A 19,066-nucleotide genomic window follows, 5' to 3' on the forward strand; every position below is an offset into this window, starting at 1 on the left:
AGCTAATCCTAAACCCAAGCCTAATCCACCCCCTAATGTTGTCACATTCCTTAAACAAGTTTAAGACTTTCCTAATCCAAACCAAAGTCTCCCCTCAAAAAACCCAACCACTAAGTCATGAGTGCTCTTACAAAACATAAAGACTCTTACAAGCCCACTCATGACTCTTCCACACTCTTCCCTCTTCCACACTCATTCCTCTTACATCCCTCTTAATTACTCAACCCCACTCATCATGATTTTAACCAACCCTTTACCCTACCCTCTCACACTCATCCTCCTTGTGACAAGTGTCACCTTCCCATTGGTGCTAAACAAGCACAATCCATGTGCTCCCCTTTGAGTGCATCTTAGCCCTCCTTAAGCCTTCATCCATCCTTGCATCTAAGCCCTCCATCCCTCTACCCCTTAGCCTATAAATTGAATCTCATCCCAAGCCATTTCATCAACAATCTTTGAGCTAAAGTTACCATGCTATTTTGAGAACCAAAGCCATCAATATTACCCTTATAATGCCAAATTGAGAGCTCACAAAGCTACCAATTTGCCATTACCCATCTCCATTGAAGCAGCTTTTGAGCATCTTGAGCATACATCCACAGCAAAAGGACACATCTACAGAATCAAGAAAGCATGGAGTGCTTTTTCTTGTGAGGTTTGCACTTCTTATTTTCTTTCTTTGTCTAAGCATATATGTGGATTTAGTTTTTGGTTTGTGAATGTTTACTTTATTTTGTTAATGTTCTTTGCATACTAATTCTGGTTCTACAGTTAGCAGGTATATGAGTCATCCAGGAATTGAGCATTGGAATGCAGTCAAATGGATTCTTAAATATTTGAGAGGAACATCCAATAAGTGTTTACACTTTGGGGGATCTACTACTAATTTATAGGGCTATGTTGACTCAGATTTGGTAAGGGATATTGATACCATTTGGGGTACTACAAGTTACATCTTTACTATTGGTGGGGCAGCCGTGAGCTGGGTTTCTAGGTTACAAAAGGTTAATGCTTTATCCACTATAGAGGCAAAGTATGTAGCTGCTACAGAGGCAACCAAGGAGATGATATGGATTTAGTTTTTCTTGCAAAAATTGGGACATCCTTAGAAGGATAATTATTTTTTCATAGATAGTTAGAGATCTATTCATCTTGCAAAGAATTTAGCTCTACATTCAAAGACCAAACACATACAATTGTGGTACCATTTCATTCAGTCAGTTTTTGAGGATGGACAGTTAAAGCTAGAGAAGATACATACCAATGACAATCCAGTAGATATGTTGACAAAGGTAGTAACCAGGGAGAATCTAAACTCCTCTTCACCTTTGGTTGGTCTTCTAGACTGAATATGAATAAAAGAATAGTAGAGTCCAAGGTGGTTTGATCTAGTGGGAGCCCCATGTGGTAGCAGTATTGCTATAGGATCAGTCTCCAAGTGGGAGATTGTTGTTTAGTATGGAGCCAGATCAGTCTCCAAGTAGGAGATTGTTAGATTGTGGTGACTGATCAGGAAAGTACTGTACATACTTCATAATTTCTTTTAGGTTTGGGGCATAGCCCAAAAAAAAAATTAGGCCCTATTTTATCAAGATTTTGGGCCGACATGTAATTATTAATTATAACCCTAAAGTTGTTAAAATACTTGTATAAAAGGGCTTAGGGTTAGGGATTGTTTCATAAGGTGTGATGCAAAATTGGTTCTTCCAGTAGTATTGAGCTATAAGGGATTATGGATTATAATAAGGTTGTAATCATTTGATCATAAAAATATTGGACTTGTTGTTTGGTGGACGTAGCTCAAGGATTGGGTGAACCACATTAAATCTTGGTGCCTTGTGTTCTTTTCTATGTGATCTATTATTTTATGTTATTGGTTATATTTGCATGTAATTCTTATTTTTATCCATAGTTTAATCCTAGCAATTATTGCTTCTTATCTCAATAACTCTACCTACAAGTTGGTCATATACCATAGGATTTAGACCATTTTAAGCATTTTTACGCGTAGAAAAAACAACAAAAAAAGTTTTAAAAAAAATTCCCATAGTTAAGCTCTCATTTTTGAAGATTTTGTCTAACTAACTAAATTGCTTTTTTTTTTTTGTCTCATTGCAGGTTGGAGCACATATGGAACCACTAACCATGTTTCTTGCAAGTTTTCATGTTGCTAAAAAATGAACTTGAATGTTTAACCATTTGTCTTTGAATGCATGTTGCTAAAAAAAAAATGAACTTGAATGGTTAAACACATTTTTCATTGAATGAATGTTGCTCAAAAACACACTCTTGAATGTCATGGATTAAAATCAACTTTCTTTGGAATGCATGCTTAAAAAAAAAAATCCAATCTTGAATTCCAAGGATCAATTAACCATTACAAATCTCTTTTTCACATGCAATCTAGGTAAAGTTTGATTTTTGGACATTTAAGAAACTTTGTTAAGTTAAAATACAAATTTACAAAAATCAATTTGAGTAGTTCCTTGGACTCACCTCTTTTCTAATCACCCATCAAATATTAACCATTGGTTGCAATCTCAGCGCCATTTATGGGGATGGGTCTACTTGAAAAAGGTGTTAAATGTTCCACAATCTAACTCACTCACTTGGTCTTTGAACGTTTGCTTTAACTTTATCAAAATTCTTAAATGGCCAAAACTCTAGATTAAATCGATCACACTTCAAGTTTGGGCACTAAAATTGAACAACAACTGACGTGGAGAGCCTCCGGGCGTGCGCTTGAAATCGAATCTCACACACTTTTGTTTTGGGCTTAAAACAAACTCACACTCAATCTCGAATGCCTTAAAGAAAATTAATCGATACTTGACGTGGAGGGCCTCCGGGCGCGCGAGTTTTCTTTTGTTGACCCTAACTCTTCTTATTGTTTGCATTCTTCGATCGATTTACTTTTGTTGGCGCTTCAAGTTGGAATTGAACATTGTCTCTTAAACATGAGTGCTTGCAAAGTCTAGATTAGCACACATAAGAGTCAGTTGGTAAAAGAACAAGCATGTTTTTTAGCCCAAGGTCATCCGAGTCTTCTCTCCCCTTGTCGTCTTTCGAGGCCATCTTGGGTGCATAAGATTAGGATCCAAAACCTTGTTTCTTTTTAGGAGGCCTGCTTGGGGATTTCATCACCCCTTGGACGACCTCAACTCTAGCGCTCCGACGGAGTATAAGAATCGGGAGGTGAATCGAAAGACACCTCTCTTGGGATCAAGATTTTGTCATTCGGGCTAAGCCTCAAGGAACTTTATACCCTTGAGAAGTGAAAGAGGAGAAGTGGGTTACCGCTCCTCTCGGCTGTGTGACATCCTTTTGGTCTCATGTACGGATTTGGGCCTCACGTACCTTGCGTATATCAAGGACTCCCTAGCTAAACCAATTGTCAGCCTTGCAAAAAACCATCTAGGATGTTAATGTGTTTGGAGTGACTGATCGAAACATTTGTAGAACATACACACTCCTTGGCGCAAGTATCACATTCTGAGAACCACAAACTTCTATTTGGGTGTTCCTATCTATTGCTTGTTTTTATTTTAATTGTTGAATGAATGTTTGCCAAACTTGGTCAATCCTAGCTTAGGGCACACTTAGCATAGTCACTGCCTATTTTGGAAGTTGAACAAGTTGAAGCAAAACAACTGAGTTTTTTCCCAAAGCCAAGCAAATTCAGGAATTTATGTCGGAACAACCCAAACCCAAACAGAAGTTTCACAAGGTCAAACTCAAGCCATCTCTAGCATACTAAGAACTTTCAGCTAAGAGAAAAGAAATAACACCAAGCCCACGAATTTCCAAACTCCACAAAGCAGAGGACAAAGCTACCGACAAAGCACTTCAAGAGGCCTGGTTAGAGCGCACCATCAAATTTAGCCAACATCCAGGAGTTAATCCTGCTTATGCCTTACCAACTAGGCATGATTTCTATGATTAGACACCCTTGTTTCTCCACATCTTCTTGGATAAGCTTCACTTTAGAGTCATCTTTGTAGAAAAGCCAGCCATCTTAGGTTATCCTCTTAAGCATTATTAGCTCATCCATATCATTTAGAATCATACCATCTAGCCAGTAATCAAAATTCTGCATATCTAAGCTTTCAAAATTGTTGTCACCTTGCTAAAAGTTTGCCATTCCTAAAATCTTCCAAATCCACCAATCTCATCAAGGTTATCCCTTTGACATAGCCTTGTCTAGGGTAATCTAGCTTTGTCACTTGTTATCCCTCATCACCTTGAGCTAAAGGTTGGGATTCGCAAGTGGTCAATCTTGTGTTCTTCCTAAAGGATCATCAGTCTATCCTTAAGTTGACACAATCACCACCAAGCTTGCACATAGGAAAGCAGACCTTTTGTGCTTTGACAACATATCTTTGAAGTTAGAATCCCCAACCCAATCCTCCTTAGGTTTTTTCATATAGCTTTGCCTCAACCCAGGAAATCATTTGCATAGAAAAGCCTTCCCCCTTTTTGCATCCATCAGCATTATTGCATCTCATCCCTAGGAGCATTTTTCATGCCACCCGTCACTCGCTTAGCCAAGAAGAAAGAAACAATGGATCCCTATCATTTAGATCGAATAGCCTCACCCCCCTTGAGCACTCAGCCATCCTTCAGCCCAGAGCAAGCTATGCCATCACCTACTGACATTGAAGCTTTCACGAACCAACCAAGAAATGCAGTATTGTTAAACGCCATTATAGACAAAAACAAAGAGACAATCATGGCTAATTTTTGAAGGGACAATGTAGGAACCTTTGACTTTGGAAGACCCCCTCCATTATCAGATCCATCTCACCCATTGTTTGGGCAGCTGCCACCACCCATAGGCTCTTATGATCCAAATTATCCTCAATTTATTCCAAAAGAAGAGCCTCCAGCCAATCCATATGACCCAACAGACCCAAACATACCATCATCCACCCAAGTTGAAATCTTCATGCCGCAAGCCAACCCAGCCACCACCACTCCATCCTTGGTTCATACCTCTCCACTCCAAACCCCTTTTACCCAAAACATCTCACCGTTCACCCCCTTCACTATTGCTGCTACTCCCACACCTAGCCTTCCAAATCCACCCATCTCCCAAATTAGTGCTAGCATCCTTGGCCAACCTCAGCAATATACAACAGGGATGCCACCCATGGGGCCAATTAATCAACCTTTCATTTCCCCCAGCTTGTTCACCACAGCCCAAAGCATAATCCCATCATTTCCATTAGGTCTTGGGAGCTCAATACCACCAGCCACAAATCCACAAGCTACTACCTTCACTCCACAAAGCTATCAAAACCCACAAGCTACTGCCAATCTTCTACCAAGCTCCCAAGTGACCCCAGCTCCCACCACCACTCTACCAAGCTTCCAAATCCAGCCACAAAGCTATCAAACCCCATCAGTTCCATTCTCAAGCTTTCAATTCCCACCACCTCCACCACCAACTAATCCATTACCTCCAATTACCAACTACTTTTAAATGCCACTTCTAGGAGGTAATCCACCACCCCAGCCAACCACCAATTATTTGTAGATGCCATCCCAAATGGGGGCACAACCCACATATATTGGTCAAACCCCACAAGCCCTCCGATCCTTTCCCCAAGCCTCACAACCATCTTATACCTTACCTCCACAAAGCAATCCATTTACCCCACAGCCATCTTATGTTCCTCAATCCCAACCTCAAATCCCATATCAACAGCAAGCCTCGCAGCACATGCAGCAATATGCGCCACCTCCCCCTCAACAACCCGTCATCCACCATGCAGCTGCCCAAACAATGTACAATCCCTATCAGCAAATCCCTCATAACCATCCATATTCATTGGCCCCATCTAGCACATACCTACCTCAAGGCACTCCTACATTGGGGGCACCCCAACCATCACCTATCAATTCAGAGTGGGAGCAAATGAAGACAACTCTGAAAGCCATCCAAGAAGGGAATGATCCAAAGACATTCAAGTTTGAGAATGTGTGTCCTTACCCATTTGACAGAGCCATTACCACGACACCATTTCCCAAACACTTTGAGGTACCTAAATTTGACAAATTCAGAGGAAAAGGAGACCCTGTCACACCTATCAAAGAATTTTACATGCATTGCCAGGACGTGGCATAAAATGATGTCTTCCTCTTGCACCTTTTTCCCAAAAGCTTGGCTGGACCAGCTCTTGAATGGTTTTATAGAATCCCCTATGGAACAATTAAAAACTTTGCTGAATTATCTGAGGCATTTGTAGCCCAATATGCCCATCTTGTTGAAACAGAGCTATCAATAGTTGATCTTGTCCACACCAAGAAAAAAGGTGGAGAAAGCCTTGCCGAATACCTACAAAGATGGCAAACCCTTACCACCTGCATATCCTACACCTTGCCAGAATGCCATGTGGTGAAAATGTTTATTGATAATGCACATCCCAGCTTGGCTCACCACATGACCATGAACTGTTTGCAGACCTATAAGGATATCAAAGAGAAAGGAATGATTCTTGAACAAGGACTCATCAAAGATGGTGTGGTAAAGATTTACAAAGAGGCCAACCAAAATCAATCACATTCCAATGACAAGTCTAGGTATTGGAACAAAAACAAGCATGTTGCAACAGATGGGGTTACTGACACCAGACATGTGAATATCGTTGGTCCTTCTCAAAACCAGTCTAACCCACCATATCAAACAAACAACCAACAAGCTATCAATTACCAGCAACGAAATAACCAAAGCTATCAAAACCACAATACAAGACCCAACTTTCAAGGGTCTAACAATCAAGCTAGTGCCATCAATGTAGCTGCAGGGCAAAAGCCCAGATTCCAACCTGCACCTAGAAACTATACACCCCTTGGTGAGCCATTGGATGTTATTTTTGAGAAATTGGCTAAGGAAAACCTCATCAAATTTCCTCCTACCCAGCAAATTGATCCAAGCCAATCCAAAGCTGCATGGTACAAGGACAATGAGTATTGCAAGTTCCATAGGGTAAACGGTCACACCACACTCAGATGCATGAAACTGAAAGACTATGTGCAAGACCTCATTGATCGGAAGGAAATCACTGTTGGTGCCCAAACCTCTCCCAATGCAGGCTTACAGATTTATCAAAATGCTTTTCCTCCACACAACAACCAAAATCTTGGAAAAGCACCTATCCAAAACAACACCAACAACCGCCAGCCAAACCAACAGCATGGGAAGAACAATGACCACACTTCATCCTATATAGACTATGGTAGCCTTATAGGTTGTATATCTGAGAAAGAGCCTTCTGTCAATGTTATCAATATCCGAGGACCAGACAATGAGTGTGTGGTCACCACTTGAAGAGCGCAATTTAACATCGCAGGCCCACCAATTTCATCAGCACCATCAGCTCCATCAAAAAGCAAGTACAATATCTTGGAACACCTTGGGAACATGCCAGCCCAAATATCCATTTTAGACCTTCTCCACACTAGTCCTGTGTACAAAGACATCCTTGACAGTGCTCTCATAGAATCCCGTGTCCCTTCTGATATCAATGCTACTAATTTTTGTAATCTTGTTGGACACCTTTCATCCTCATGTGCCCTGTCTTTCAAACCCACCGACATACCCATGGTTGAGCTAGATCACACCCTTCCACTTCGCATAGCCATCATGGTATCCAATTTTGTCGTAAAAAGATTAATGATAGATAATGGATCAGCCTTGAACATTTGCACCCTAAAATTCATAAAACAAGCTGGGTATACTGAGGCAGATATGATCAGTGAGGTTATCACCATTAAAGCTTATGACAACTTGGAAAGGACCATAGAAGGGACTATTTTGCTACCAATCAAGGTTGGGCCGGTCATTCAAGAGACAGTTTGCCATGTTGTTGATCTAAACCTACCATTTAACATCCTCCTCGGTCGCCCATGGATTCATGCTATGAAGGCCGTTCCATCCACCTACCATCAGTGCATCAAATTTCCGCATCAAGGCACTGAGGTAACCATCCATGCCGATCCAAAACCCTTTGCTTACTGCAATGCGGTTGAAGCTTCATATACAAACCATTGCCCTGGAATAGACATTGGCACAGCCATCGCCAGCTCATCCCACACTTGTAATGACGCAGAAACCATCCTTGCCTCCACCCTATCTACTGTAAAGATCAACAACAAAGGATGTGGAGAATATAGTCTATCAGATGCATTTGCTGTCGGAGGAATCCCACTTGATCCACATACCCATGGACAACCAACATATCACAAAGCTAAGGAGATTCCACCTCCTCGATACAAACAGTTTGGCCCAACCACCTTTGTGTCCTCAAAAACCCCTCTTCATGAGGAGCTCACTCCAGATATCAATAATTGGCTACATAAGGATGCACCTCCAAGAAATCAAGCACGCCTTGATCACTTCAGCCAGAAGTATCCCCAACAACATAAGCTCATCACTAAAAAATGGAACTATCAAGGAGGTGGACTAGGACCAGAAGAAAGGGGCATGCAATGTCCCATCGAAGCACATGATTGGGAAATAAAGTCAGGTCTTGGCTTTGGCATACCCACAACTGGGGGCACCAACGAGAATGGTCACGCTTTTTCGAACATCCACCGTGACCTTGTCAAAATTGAAGACATTCTTGAGGAATTTGAAAAGAGAGCCTACGACGATATCCCAGACCAAATCTTCCTAGGAGACTCTGTTCTCCAAGAACTATCCATCCATCTCATTGACCTACCACTTGCTCATCCACAACTCCTAGATTGGGACCAACCAAGTGTCATACATATTGATGAGTTTGCATCAGAGGAAGCACTTCTAAGATTCATGGGAGCTGAAACTCCTCATAAGAAGACAAAGCCAGATTCTACCTACATCTACAAGCTATATCCCAAGGGGTATTTTGGAGAAAATCCCCAACCTAGTTTCGATACACCCAAAACTGGAACTAAGGTAAATCTGGGACTAGCTAAGGCAGCGAAGAGAACCCCTCAGCAAGACAATCTAGAGCCACAAGCAGAACATGAGGACTTAGTATTGCCTCCTCAAGATAATCGACCAGAGGTGTCTTCTATTCTAATAGAGGATACTAGAGAAGTCAACATTGGTTCTTCAGAGATCCCTAGAATTGTTCACATTGCTGCATCCCTATCACAAGACCAAGCTGACCTCCTCTTTGAGGTTTTACGAGAGAACATTGGCCAATTTGCATGGTCATATTAGGACATGCCAGGACTTGATCCAAAGCTTGTAGTTCATCATCTTGCAGTCGATCCAAAGATCAAGCCCGTCAGACAAAAGCTTAGAAAAATGCACCCCAAGGTGGCATTACTAGTCAAAGCTGAACTAGAAAGAATGCTAGTTGCTAAGGTTATCTGACCTATCGACTACTCAGAATGGATCTCCAACATGGTCCCTGTCACTAAGCCTTCCGGTGACATCAGAATCTGCACTAATTTTAGAGATCTTAACAAAGCTTGTCCAAAGGATGATTTTTCCTTGCCCAACATAGATATGATTGTAGATCTTACAGCTGGACATGAAATTTTGTCCCTTATGGATGGATTTTCTAGGTATAATCAGATCAAGATTGCAGAAGAGGACCAGCATAAGACAGCATTCACTACCCCTTGGGGAACCTTTTGCTACACCATGATGCCTTTTGGCCTAAAGAATGCTGGGGCTACCTATCAAAGAGCTATGACAGCCATTTTCCATGATCTTATCCATAGCATTTTGGAAGATTATGTGGACGATATCCTGGTCAAATCTCACACCTTCATGGATCATCTTGCTGACCTGGAAAAAGTCTTTGATAGGTTGGCCCAATATTATCTCATGCTAAATCCCAAGAAGTGTGTCTTTGGGGTCACATCTGGCAAGCTTCTAGGCTTCATAGTTTCTAAACGGGGTATAGAGATCGACCCCAAAAAGGTCAAGGCTATCTTAGACATGCCTCCTCCCCAGACACTGCGACAGCTTCGCTCTCTTCAGGGAAAACTTCAATCTGTCCGGCGCTTCATCTCCCAACTTGCAGATAAGTGTACACCATTTTCACACTTGCTAAAGAAGAATGAGAACTTCAAGTGGGATCTTTTATGTTAGCGCAGCTTTGATCAGCTCAAGCAGTATCTCACCAATCCCCCTATCTTGGTTCCACCAGTTCCTGGTCATCCCTTGATCTTGTATATATTAGCAACACCTACTGCTCTAGGGGCACTTCTAGCACAACATGATGATTATAGCAGAGAGAGAGCCATCTACTATATCAGTAGAACCCTAGTTGGTTATGAACTCAATTACACTCCTATGGAAAAATCTTGTTTGGCAGTTGTCTTCTCAACTCAAAAGCTTCGCCACTACATGCTAAGTCATACCATCCAACTAGTCTCCAAGATTGACCCTCTCAAGTATATGCTCTCCAGAACAGCACTTACAGGCCATTTGGCCAAATGGGTTATGCTACTAAGTGAGTTTGACATCCAGTATGTGGACAGAAAGGCAATCAAAGGGCAAGCTATAGCAGATCACCTAGCTGATGCACCTCTAGTAGATGCATATCCTTTGCTCACAGAATTTCCAGATGAGCATATCTGCCTAATTGAAGAACAGCCCCCATGGAAGCTTTATTTTGATGGCTCATACACCTCTCATGGATCAGAGGCAGGAATATTATTAGTTACACCTCAAGGAGATTACATTCCAAAAGCCTTCAAGCTACAATTCCCTAGCACCAACAATATAGCAGAATATGAAGCTCTTGTAGCAGGATTAAAGATAGCTGCAAAATGGAATATCACTGAGTTACAAGTCTTTGGTGATTCCCAACTCATTATCAAACAAGTCTTAAATGAATATCAAACCAAAGATGAAAAGCTATTACCCTACAAAGAGCTATTTGATCAGTTGACCCAGCATTTTACAAAGCTTCAGTTTACACAAGTGCCTCGAATGCAGAACAAGGCAGCAGATGCCATGGCCACTATCGGCTTGCTCTTGGAAATTCCCCAAGAAGCTACGCAGTATGAGTTTTTAGTTGAGCAGCTCCTCACACCTGCCTATGCAAATGAGGATTCAAACCGTGTTTGTATCTTGGTTGGTCCCCAATCCCCTTGGTACCATGAAATTCATGCTTACCTTAACAATGGTATCATATCCCCTCACCTCACATGTACCCAACGCCAGAACCTCATCCGAAAATCATCCCACTATGTTATCATAGCCAATACCCTATATCGTCGGGGTTATCACGATACTCTCTCTCGATGTTTAGATGAAAATGAGGCCGCGATGGCATTAAAAGAAGTACATTCCGAACTTTGCGGTGCCCACATGAGTGGTATTGTCCTAGCATGACAAATCCTTAGAGAAGGCTACTATTGGCCTACCATTGAAGAAGACTCTTGTGACTTTGTCAGAAAGTGTCTCCCATGTCAGCAGCATGCAAATCTTGTGCACGCTCCAGCACAGGATCTACAACCTATTGCACCACCTTGGCCTTTTGCTTGTTGGGGCCTTGATCTAGTTGGAACTATCACACCTCTCTCATCTGATGAACATAAATGGATAATAACAGCTACAGACTATTTCACTAAGTGGGTGGAAGCAGTCCCCCTAGTCTCAGCTACAGGAGTTCAAGTCTCCAAGTTCATCTTGTACCACATTGTTTGCCGCTTCGGCATCCCATCCACCATCTTCACTGACCACGGAGGTAACTTTGAAAATCTCAACATGGAAGAATTATGCACTTCCCTCCTCATCCATCACCGCTTTTCTAGCCCATATTTCCCACAAGGTAACGGCCAGGCAGAGGCAACTAATAAAACCCTCCTCAAAATCCTAAAGAAAGTTGTCAATGATTCCAGCCGTGATTGGCACCTTCAAATAAATCCGGCTCTATGGGCCTATCGAACTTCCTTCCGTACATCCACAGGCATAACTCCATACTCCCTAGTCTATGGTGCCAAAGCAGTATTACCTATAGAAGTTGAACTTCCCTCACTACGCATATCTTTGCGAGGGCAAATCTCAGATGAAGAATATAGAGTAGCTCGACTCACCCAGCTAGATCTCTTAGACGAGAAGAGACAACAAGCCTATGACCATCTCACAGTCTACCAAACTCGTCTCAAAAGGAATTTCAACAAGAAGGTGCTCCCACGAAACTTTCAGCCAGGTGACATGGTCCTCAAAGAAAATATGAAAGTCCAAGCAGATCGAGAAAAGAAAGGCAAGTTTGAACCTACATGGCTTGGTCCCTATGTGGTTACTGCCTCCTTTGGCTCCGGAGCCTATCAATTATCTACACCAGAAGGAGAACTCTTGAATGATCCCAATAACATCATTCATCTCAAGAAGTTCTATGCTTGAAGATCCTTGGTATACCCAGCTTTTGAAAAATACAAGAAAAAAATACTAAAGAGAAATAAGCGTCCAATGGTGAAAACTTGGCAATTCAAGCGTCTTGGATAGGTACCTTGGTGAAAACCTAGTAATTCAGGTGCCTTGTGTGCTAAAGACTAATCCATTATCTATCACTATCCTATCCCTCATCCATCCACCCACCATCCCATAAAACACCTGCTTGTTCCCTTGGTGTTCCAATCAAATATCCAAAATCTGATGGAGCTTGTCAATACCTCCTGTACAGCTTGTAAATCTTGTACCAAAGCTTGTATTATACCTTGTAAATCTTGTACCAAAGCTTGTATTATACCTTGTAAATCTTGTACCATACCTTGTATATATCCAGATCTTGTCCAAAGCTTGTACCATATTCCAGCTTGTAAATAATCTTGTACCCTAGCCTGTATCCTATCACATGCACACACAGAATCCCATTTTCCTTAAGCTTTTCACAAACCATCTACCTATCCACCTATCAACTATTATAGACATCCCATCCTTCACAAACATTTTCATCTCACAAAAAAAAAAAAAAAAAACAAAACATGAACAAACTTGTACATTTGTAACATATCTTGGTCTATCAGCTTGTATATCCTCTTTAGCTTAGTATCATTGTATCTATCCAGTGTTCGTGTCAGTTTGTCCTTGATCAACATCTTGCACAAATCGCACACCTTGGTTAGCTATTCCAATGCATCCTTTAGCTAGATCTCATGTCACCGAAGTGTTATCCTTCTTAGTTCAGCTTGCCAGATGCATTACTCATCCCAATCCATCAGCTTAGGTGCTCTCCGATAGGTCCTTGCAGGATATAGCTTTCCTCATGTCTAATCTTGCTCCGTTAGTACCTCGTCCTACCCATCTCCTTGGCAAACAGTTCTCTTTTGGATTTTCACTTTCTTTTGGTTTGGGATCTTCCCTTTTGGGTCTTGAAATATCTTTTCCAAGCAATCTCCTTGTTCCCTCCTCAAGGTTGCCACGATCTTCCATATCATGGTATGCTGCGAATGGGGCAATTAGAGCATAAGGTCTTGATCAGGTCTTTTGCTTGTTTTCTTTTTCTGCTTGTGGGTTACCTAGTGTCGTTTCCACGCTGCTTCCTTTGGGATTCATGTGTGATACTGGGGCAATCCTTGCGTGTTTGTTTCGAGTCAGTTCGTCAGTCCTCTGGATAGTTGGTGAAAAGGCCTTGATGTTCTTGGTAACCTTGGCAATTAACCAATAGTCCTATAGAAAATCTAGTGCTCAACTACATGGTGGTACTTCTCTTTGAAGTATCCCCCCGCTCCAAAAGCTTCAATGGTTTTCCTTCATCTCCATTATCCCCCATCCATATCCAGCATCCATCTCTCCTACCCCAGCTTATGCATCAGTATCTCTTTGAATCACTCATCACGCTTAGCTTTAGGGATCCACAATCCTAGTCTTAGGGATCCACCAATCAAATCAATCCACCAAGCCTCATCTTTCGAGATCCACAATCCTAGTCTTAGGGATTCCCGAAACCCATCTTCTGCCAATCTAACTCTTTGAAATCCTATTGCATCAGCTTTATCATTCTATCTCCCTACCACAGATTCCTTTTATAGCGCTCTGCTCCTCCATCTCCCCCCCTAATCCTGGAAAGTCTTAAGCTTTCTTTACTATTGTGCCTCTGATTTCCCTTTATCATTCTCCTGTAGTGAGAGTTTGAGCTAATTCAGCCCCTTCTCTTCGCCAACCTGCGTCTCAGCTCGTCTTAATTTCTTGTACTTTTCAAGAAGTCGTCGAGCCTCATTTCTCTCCCCGTCACCTTCTTGAGGGGGCATCATCTAAGTCTAGTCTCTCCTCTTCTTATCTGAGACTGGGGAAACCTTGTTGCTAAAACATCTTCCTCGTGTCGTCTTCATTCAAACTTCTTTCAAATAGTGTTGTCTTAACACTATGTCAAAGAGGGGCAAAATGTAGACACCTAAATTTGATTACACTATTTTAGTAATCCTATTTAGTTATCTAAAAAGGCATTATTAATTAAATTTCTATTTAATTAATCCTTTGTCATCCCCTAGTTGATTAATTTAATTAATCATCTATAGTCCTAATTGATAAATCAAATAATCTATTATTTATCAATTAAATCCTTTTCTCCTATCTAATTCCAAAAATCCCCATTTATTAAATAAATCTATTTGATAAATAAAATCCTCAAATTCAAAAACCCCTAACCTATCTCTAATCCTCCATTTATCCTAATCCACCCAATCCACCCATACTAACCAAGCTTAGCCACTAACTCACCCACCCTCATTAATGCCATCCACTTGCACATCTCTAACATTCCCAAGCTAATCCTAAACCCAAGCCTAATCCACCCCCTAATGTTGTCACATTCCTTAAACAAGTTTAAGACTTTCCTAATCCAAACCAAAGTCTCCCCTCAAAAAACCCAACCACTAAGTCATGAGTGCTCTTACAAAACATAAAGACTCTTACAAGCCCACTCATGACTCTTACACCCATCTTCCACACTCATTCCTCTTACATCCCTCTTAATTACTCAACCCCACTCATCATGATTTTAACCAACCCTTTACCCTACCCTCTCACACTCATCCTCCTTGTGACAAGTGTCACCTTCCCATTGGTGCTAAACAAGCACAATCCATGTGCTCCCCTTTGAGTGCATCTTAGCCCTCCTTAAGCCTTCATCCATCCTTGCATCTAAGCCCTCCATCCCTCTACCCCTTAGCCTATAAATTGAATCTCATCCCAAGCCATTTCATCAACAATCTTTGAGCTAAAGTTACCATGCTATTTTGAGAACCAAAGCCATCAATATTACCCTTATAATGCCAAATTGAGAGCTCACAAAGCTACCAATTTGCCATTACCCATCTCCATTGAAGCAGCTTTTGAGCATCTTGAGCATACATCCACAGCAAAAGGACACATCTACAGAATCAAGAAAGCATGGAGTGCTTTTTCTTGTGAGGTTTGCACTTCTTATTTTCTTTCTTTTTCTAAGCATATATGTAGATTTAGTTTTTGGTTTGTGAATGTTTACTTTATTTTGTTAATGTTCTTTGCATACTGATTCTGGTTCTACAGTTAGCAGGTATATGAGTCATCCAGGAATTGAGCATTGGAATGCAGTCAAATGGATTCTTAAATATTTGAGAGGAACATCCAATAAGTGTTTACACTTTGGGGGATCTACTACTAATTTATAGGGCTATGTTGACTCAGATTTGGTAAGGGATATTGATACCATTTGGGGTACTACAAGTTACATCTTTACTATTGGTGGGGCAGCCGTGAGCTGGGTTTCTAGGTTACAAAAGGTTAATGCTTTATCCACTACAGAGGCAAAGTATGTAGCTGCTACAGAGGCAACCAAGGAGATGATATGGATTTAGTTTTTCTTGCAAAAATTGGGACATCCTTAGAAGGATAATTATTTTTTCATAGATAGTTAGAGATCTATTCATCTTGCAAAGAATTTAGCTCTACATTCAAAGACCAAACACATACAATTGTGGTGCCATTTCATTCAGTCAGTTTTTGAGGATGGACAGTTAAAGCTAGAGAAGATACATACCAATGACAATCCAGTAGATATGTTGACAAAGGTAGTAACTAGGGAGAATCTAAACTCCTCTTCACCTTTGGTTGGTCTTCTAGATTGAATATGAATAAAAGAATAGTAGAGTCCAAGGTGGTTTGATCTAGTGGGAGCCCCATGTGGTAGCAGTATTGCTATAGGATCAGTCTCCAAGTGGGAGATTGTTGTTTAGTATGGAGCCAGATCAGTCTCCAAGTAGGAGATTGTTAGATTGTGGTGACTGATCAGGAAAGTACTGTACATACTTCATAATTTCTTTTAGGTTTGGGGCATAGCCCAAAAAAAAAATTGGGCCTTATTTTATCAAGATTTTGGGCCGACATGTAATTATTAATTATAACCCTAAAGTTGTTAAAATACTTGTATAAAAGGGCTTAGGGTTAGGGATTGTTTCATAAGGTGTGATGCAAAATTGGTCCTTCCAGTAGTATTGAGCTATAAGGGATTATGGATTATAATAAGGTTGTAATCATTTGATCATAAAAATATTGGACTTGTTGTTTGGTGGACGTAGCCCAAGGATTGGGTGAACCACATTAAATCTTGGTGCCTTGTGTTCTTTTCTGTGTGATCTATTATTTTATGTTATCAGTTATATTTGCATGTAATTCTTATTTTTATCCATAGTTTAATCCTAGCAATTATTGTTTCTTATCTCAATAACTCTACCTACAAGTTGGTCATATACCTAATCTTAACTAAATGTGTTGAGCTAGTACTCGGGTCAAGTGACAATTGGTTTACACTTGCCTTCATATCAGTATCAATATTTGAAAACTTGTCTTTGATTTTCTTGGTAAAATTTGTAGTATCACTTGAACAACATTATTTATAGTGCTCTCAAAATAATTAAGAATAGTGGATAGTTCCACTTGGTCTATGGAAATCTTTTGTGCTACATTTTCCAAAACTTTATTCTCAAATTTTATCTTTGCCTTCTATAATAGCTTTTCTTGACCATTTGAATCTTCATTGAACTTGTGAACTATGTCAACAAGTTGGTCTAAGATAGTTTTCTTCTCGTCAATTTTAATACTTAATGTATCAATAAATATAGCTTTTTATATCTTCAAGCACTTGATTTCTTTTCTTCTTCTTTGCCTTCAGCTTCTATTGTTTGGCCCTATTCTTCCAAAGTTCTCCAAGAGTCTCCATCTGATCAAGAGTAAGATTGGAGAGATCCCAATCTAGAATTACTATGTCTTCCTCTAGATCAACTCCATCAATGGAAATTTTTGTCTCTTTTCCTTTTCCCTTTGGAATAGTTGAAGGAATTGTTTCCTTACCTTTACTCAAATCCTCAGTGCTCAGTTGAGGCTTGACTTCTATTGTCATTGCAATTACTGTGGAATCACTTACAATAGTAGAAACATGACTAAGTGGAGAAAAAAAAGCAATAGTTTTAGTATTTATAGTGCCTTATTGTAACTCAGTGTAGCTTTATTTTTTGATGGGTGGAGCTTATCGCTTGGTAAATAAAACAGTGACAACATTACTCATCTTTGAACTCGGTAACAAGATCCAATAGCCAATTGAGTGCTTGGTTGAAAAATGTTTAACCCAATTTTATTTGACTTAGATGATGTCCCCTCTAAGCTTAATGTTACCAATTATTTTCTCAAGGAGTTAGGGAGGGAGGCTATAACCTTTGCTGCAATCTTCTCTAGATCTAAATCTTCAATATTCTAAATTTTTGGTAGATCCTCACTCAATGCTTCATCTTCCCTATCCTCTTCATTATCTTTTACATCATCAACCTAAAAAACTTCTTCAATGGGCTTTGGAACATTCATTCCATAAATGTTCTTCCATGAATTTGTATTAGATTGGACAACATATTCAATGTCATTTTCCAAAATTAGGAGTGCATTGAACTTAGGGGTTAACACGTGTTCATGCCTTTTTAATGCCTCATTTACTTCTTTATCTAACATTTCTGACATTACCTTTCTCAAGGTTTGATCATGGATGTCTCTAGCAACATTTATTTCATTTTTCTAATGATGTTATACTATCTTAAGTAGAATGTTAGGAACTTGACTGCCTAGTTCACTTAGAGAGAATTTCCACTTTGCCATCTTCTCCACTAAGGTTTCTTCTATTTTCTTCTATTCCTCTTTATTTCTAGTTTCATACTGAGAAACTTGAAATCTTCCATACCTCCTCCTTCTTTGAGTCACTATAGTCTATCTTCAAAGGTTAGGCTAGGCCTTTTGAAAGATATATGTTGCTCTTCTTCATCGTCGTCATCTGCAAGTTTGAGCTTCTTCCTTGTTCTAGTTGGTTTTTTGGAGGTAAAGGCATGATTTGACCTTGTAGCTCTCCTTGTTATATATTTACCCTTCTTCTTGGGTGGTTCCTCTTTTGATTCTTATTCTTCATCATCGTCATCCTCTCTTTCTTCTTCCACTGCAATGTCATCACCTTTACCTTCTATGAGCAAAAAAGAGGAACTAGATTTCACATTCTCTTTCTCAACTGTATCTACCTTCTTCCTTCCTCTCTTCACAATCTAAGGAATATTGATCTCAAGAGAAATCCTTGTTTTGGCCTCTTCATAGGTTCCAAAATAGGGTGCTTTAGTGTCCACAAGTTCATTGAAAAGAGCCTATATGATGTCCTTAGTACCATCAATGTTTACCTCATATCCAAGAGGTTTTACTAATGTAACTCTAGGCTTGACTTCCTGAATGTATACCCTATCACATTCCATAAGGAAATATATGTCTTATTCATATCCATCCACTAGTTTCTTAGAGACTCTGAATCTACTTTGCATTCTTTCCTTGAAGGTTTCAAAATATCCATCCATGATGCCCTCAAAATTGTCTCCCATTTCAGTTATGAACTAAATAATCTAATATACAATAGGTATGTCTTTCTTTCATACTATAGTACCTTCTGAAGGGAAAAAATTTTGAACATAAAAGAATAAACATACTAAAAGTGAACCAAACTTACATAGATTAGTCTTTGATGCCTAAATGCTTTCCAAATTCTTTCTCAATTAGTTTAGTTGTAACTTAGCAAGGTCAAAAGAAAGATTGTTCTTCACTACATTGAAGGCCAAG

Source organism: Cupressus sempervirens, chromosome 10 (genome assembly GCF_028749045.1).
Source record: "Cupressus sempervirens isolate cs-2001-9-10 chromosome 10, ASM2874904v1, whole genome shotgun sequence".
NCBI lineage: Eukaryota > Viridiplantae > Streptophyta > Pinopsida > Cupressales > Cupressaceae > Cupressus > Cupressus sempervirens.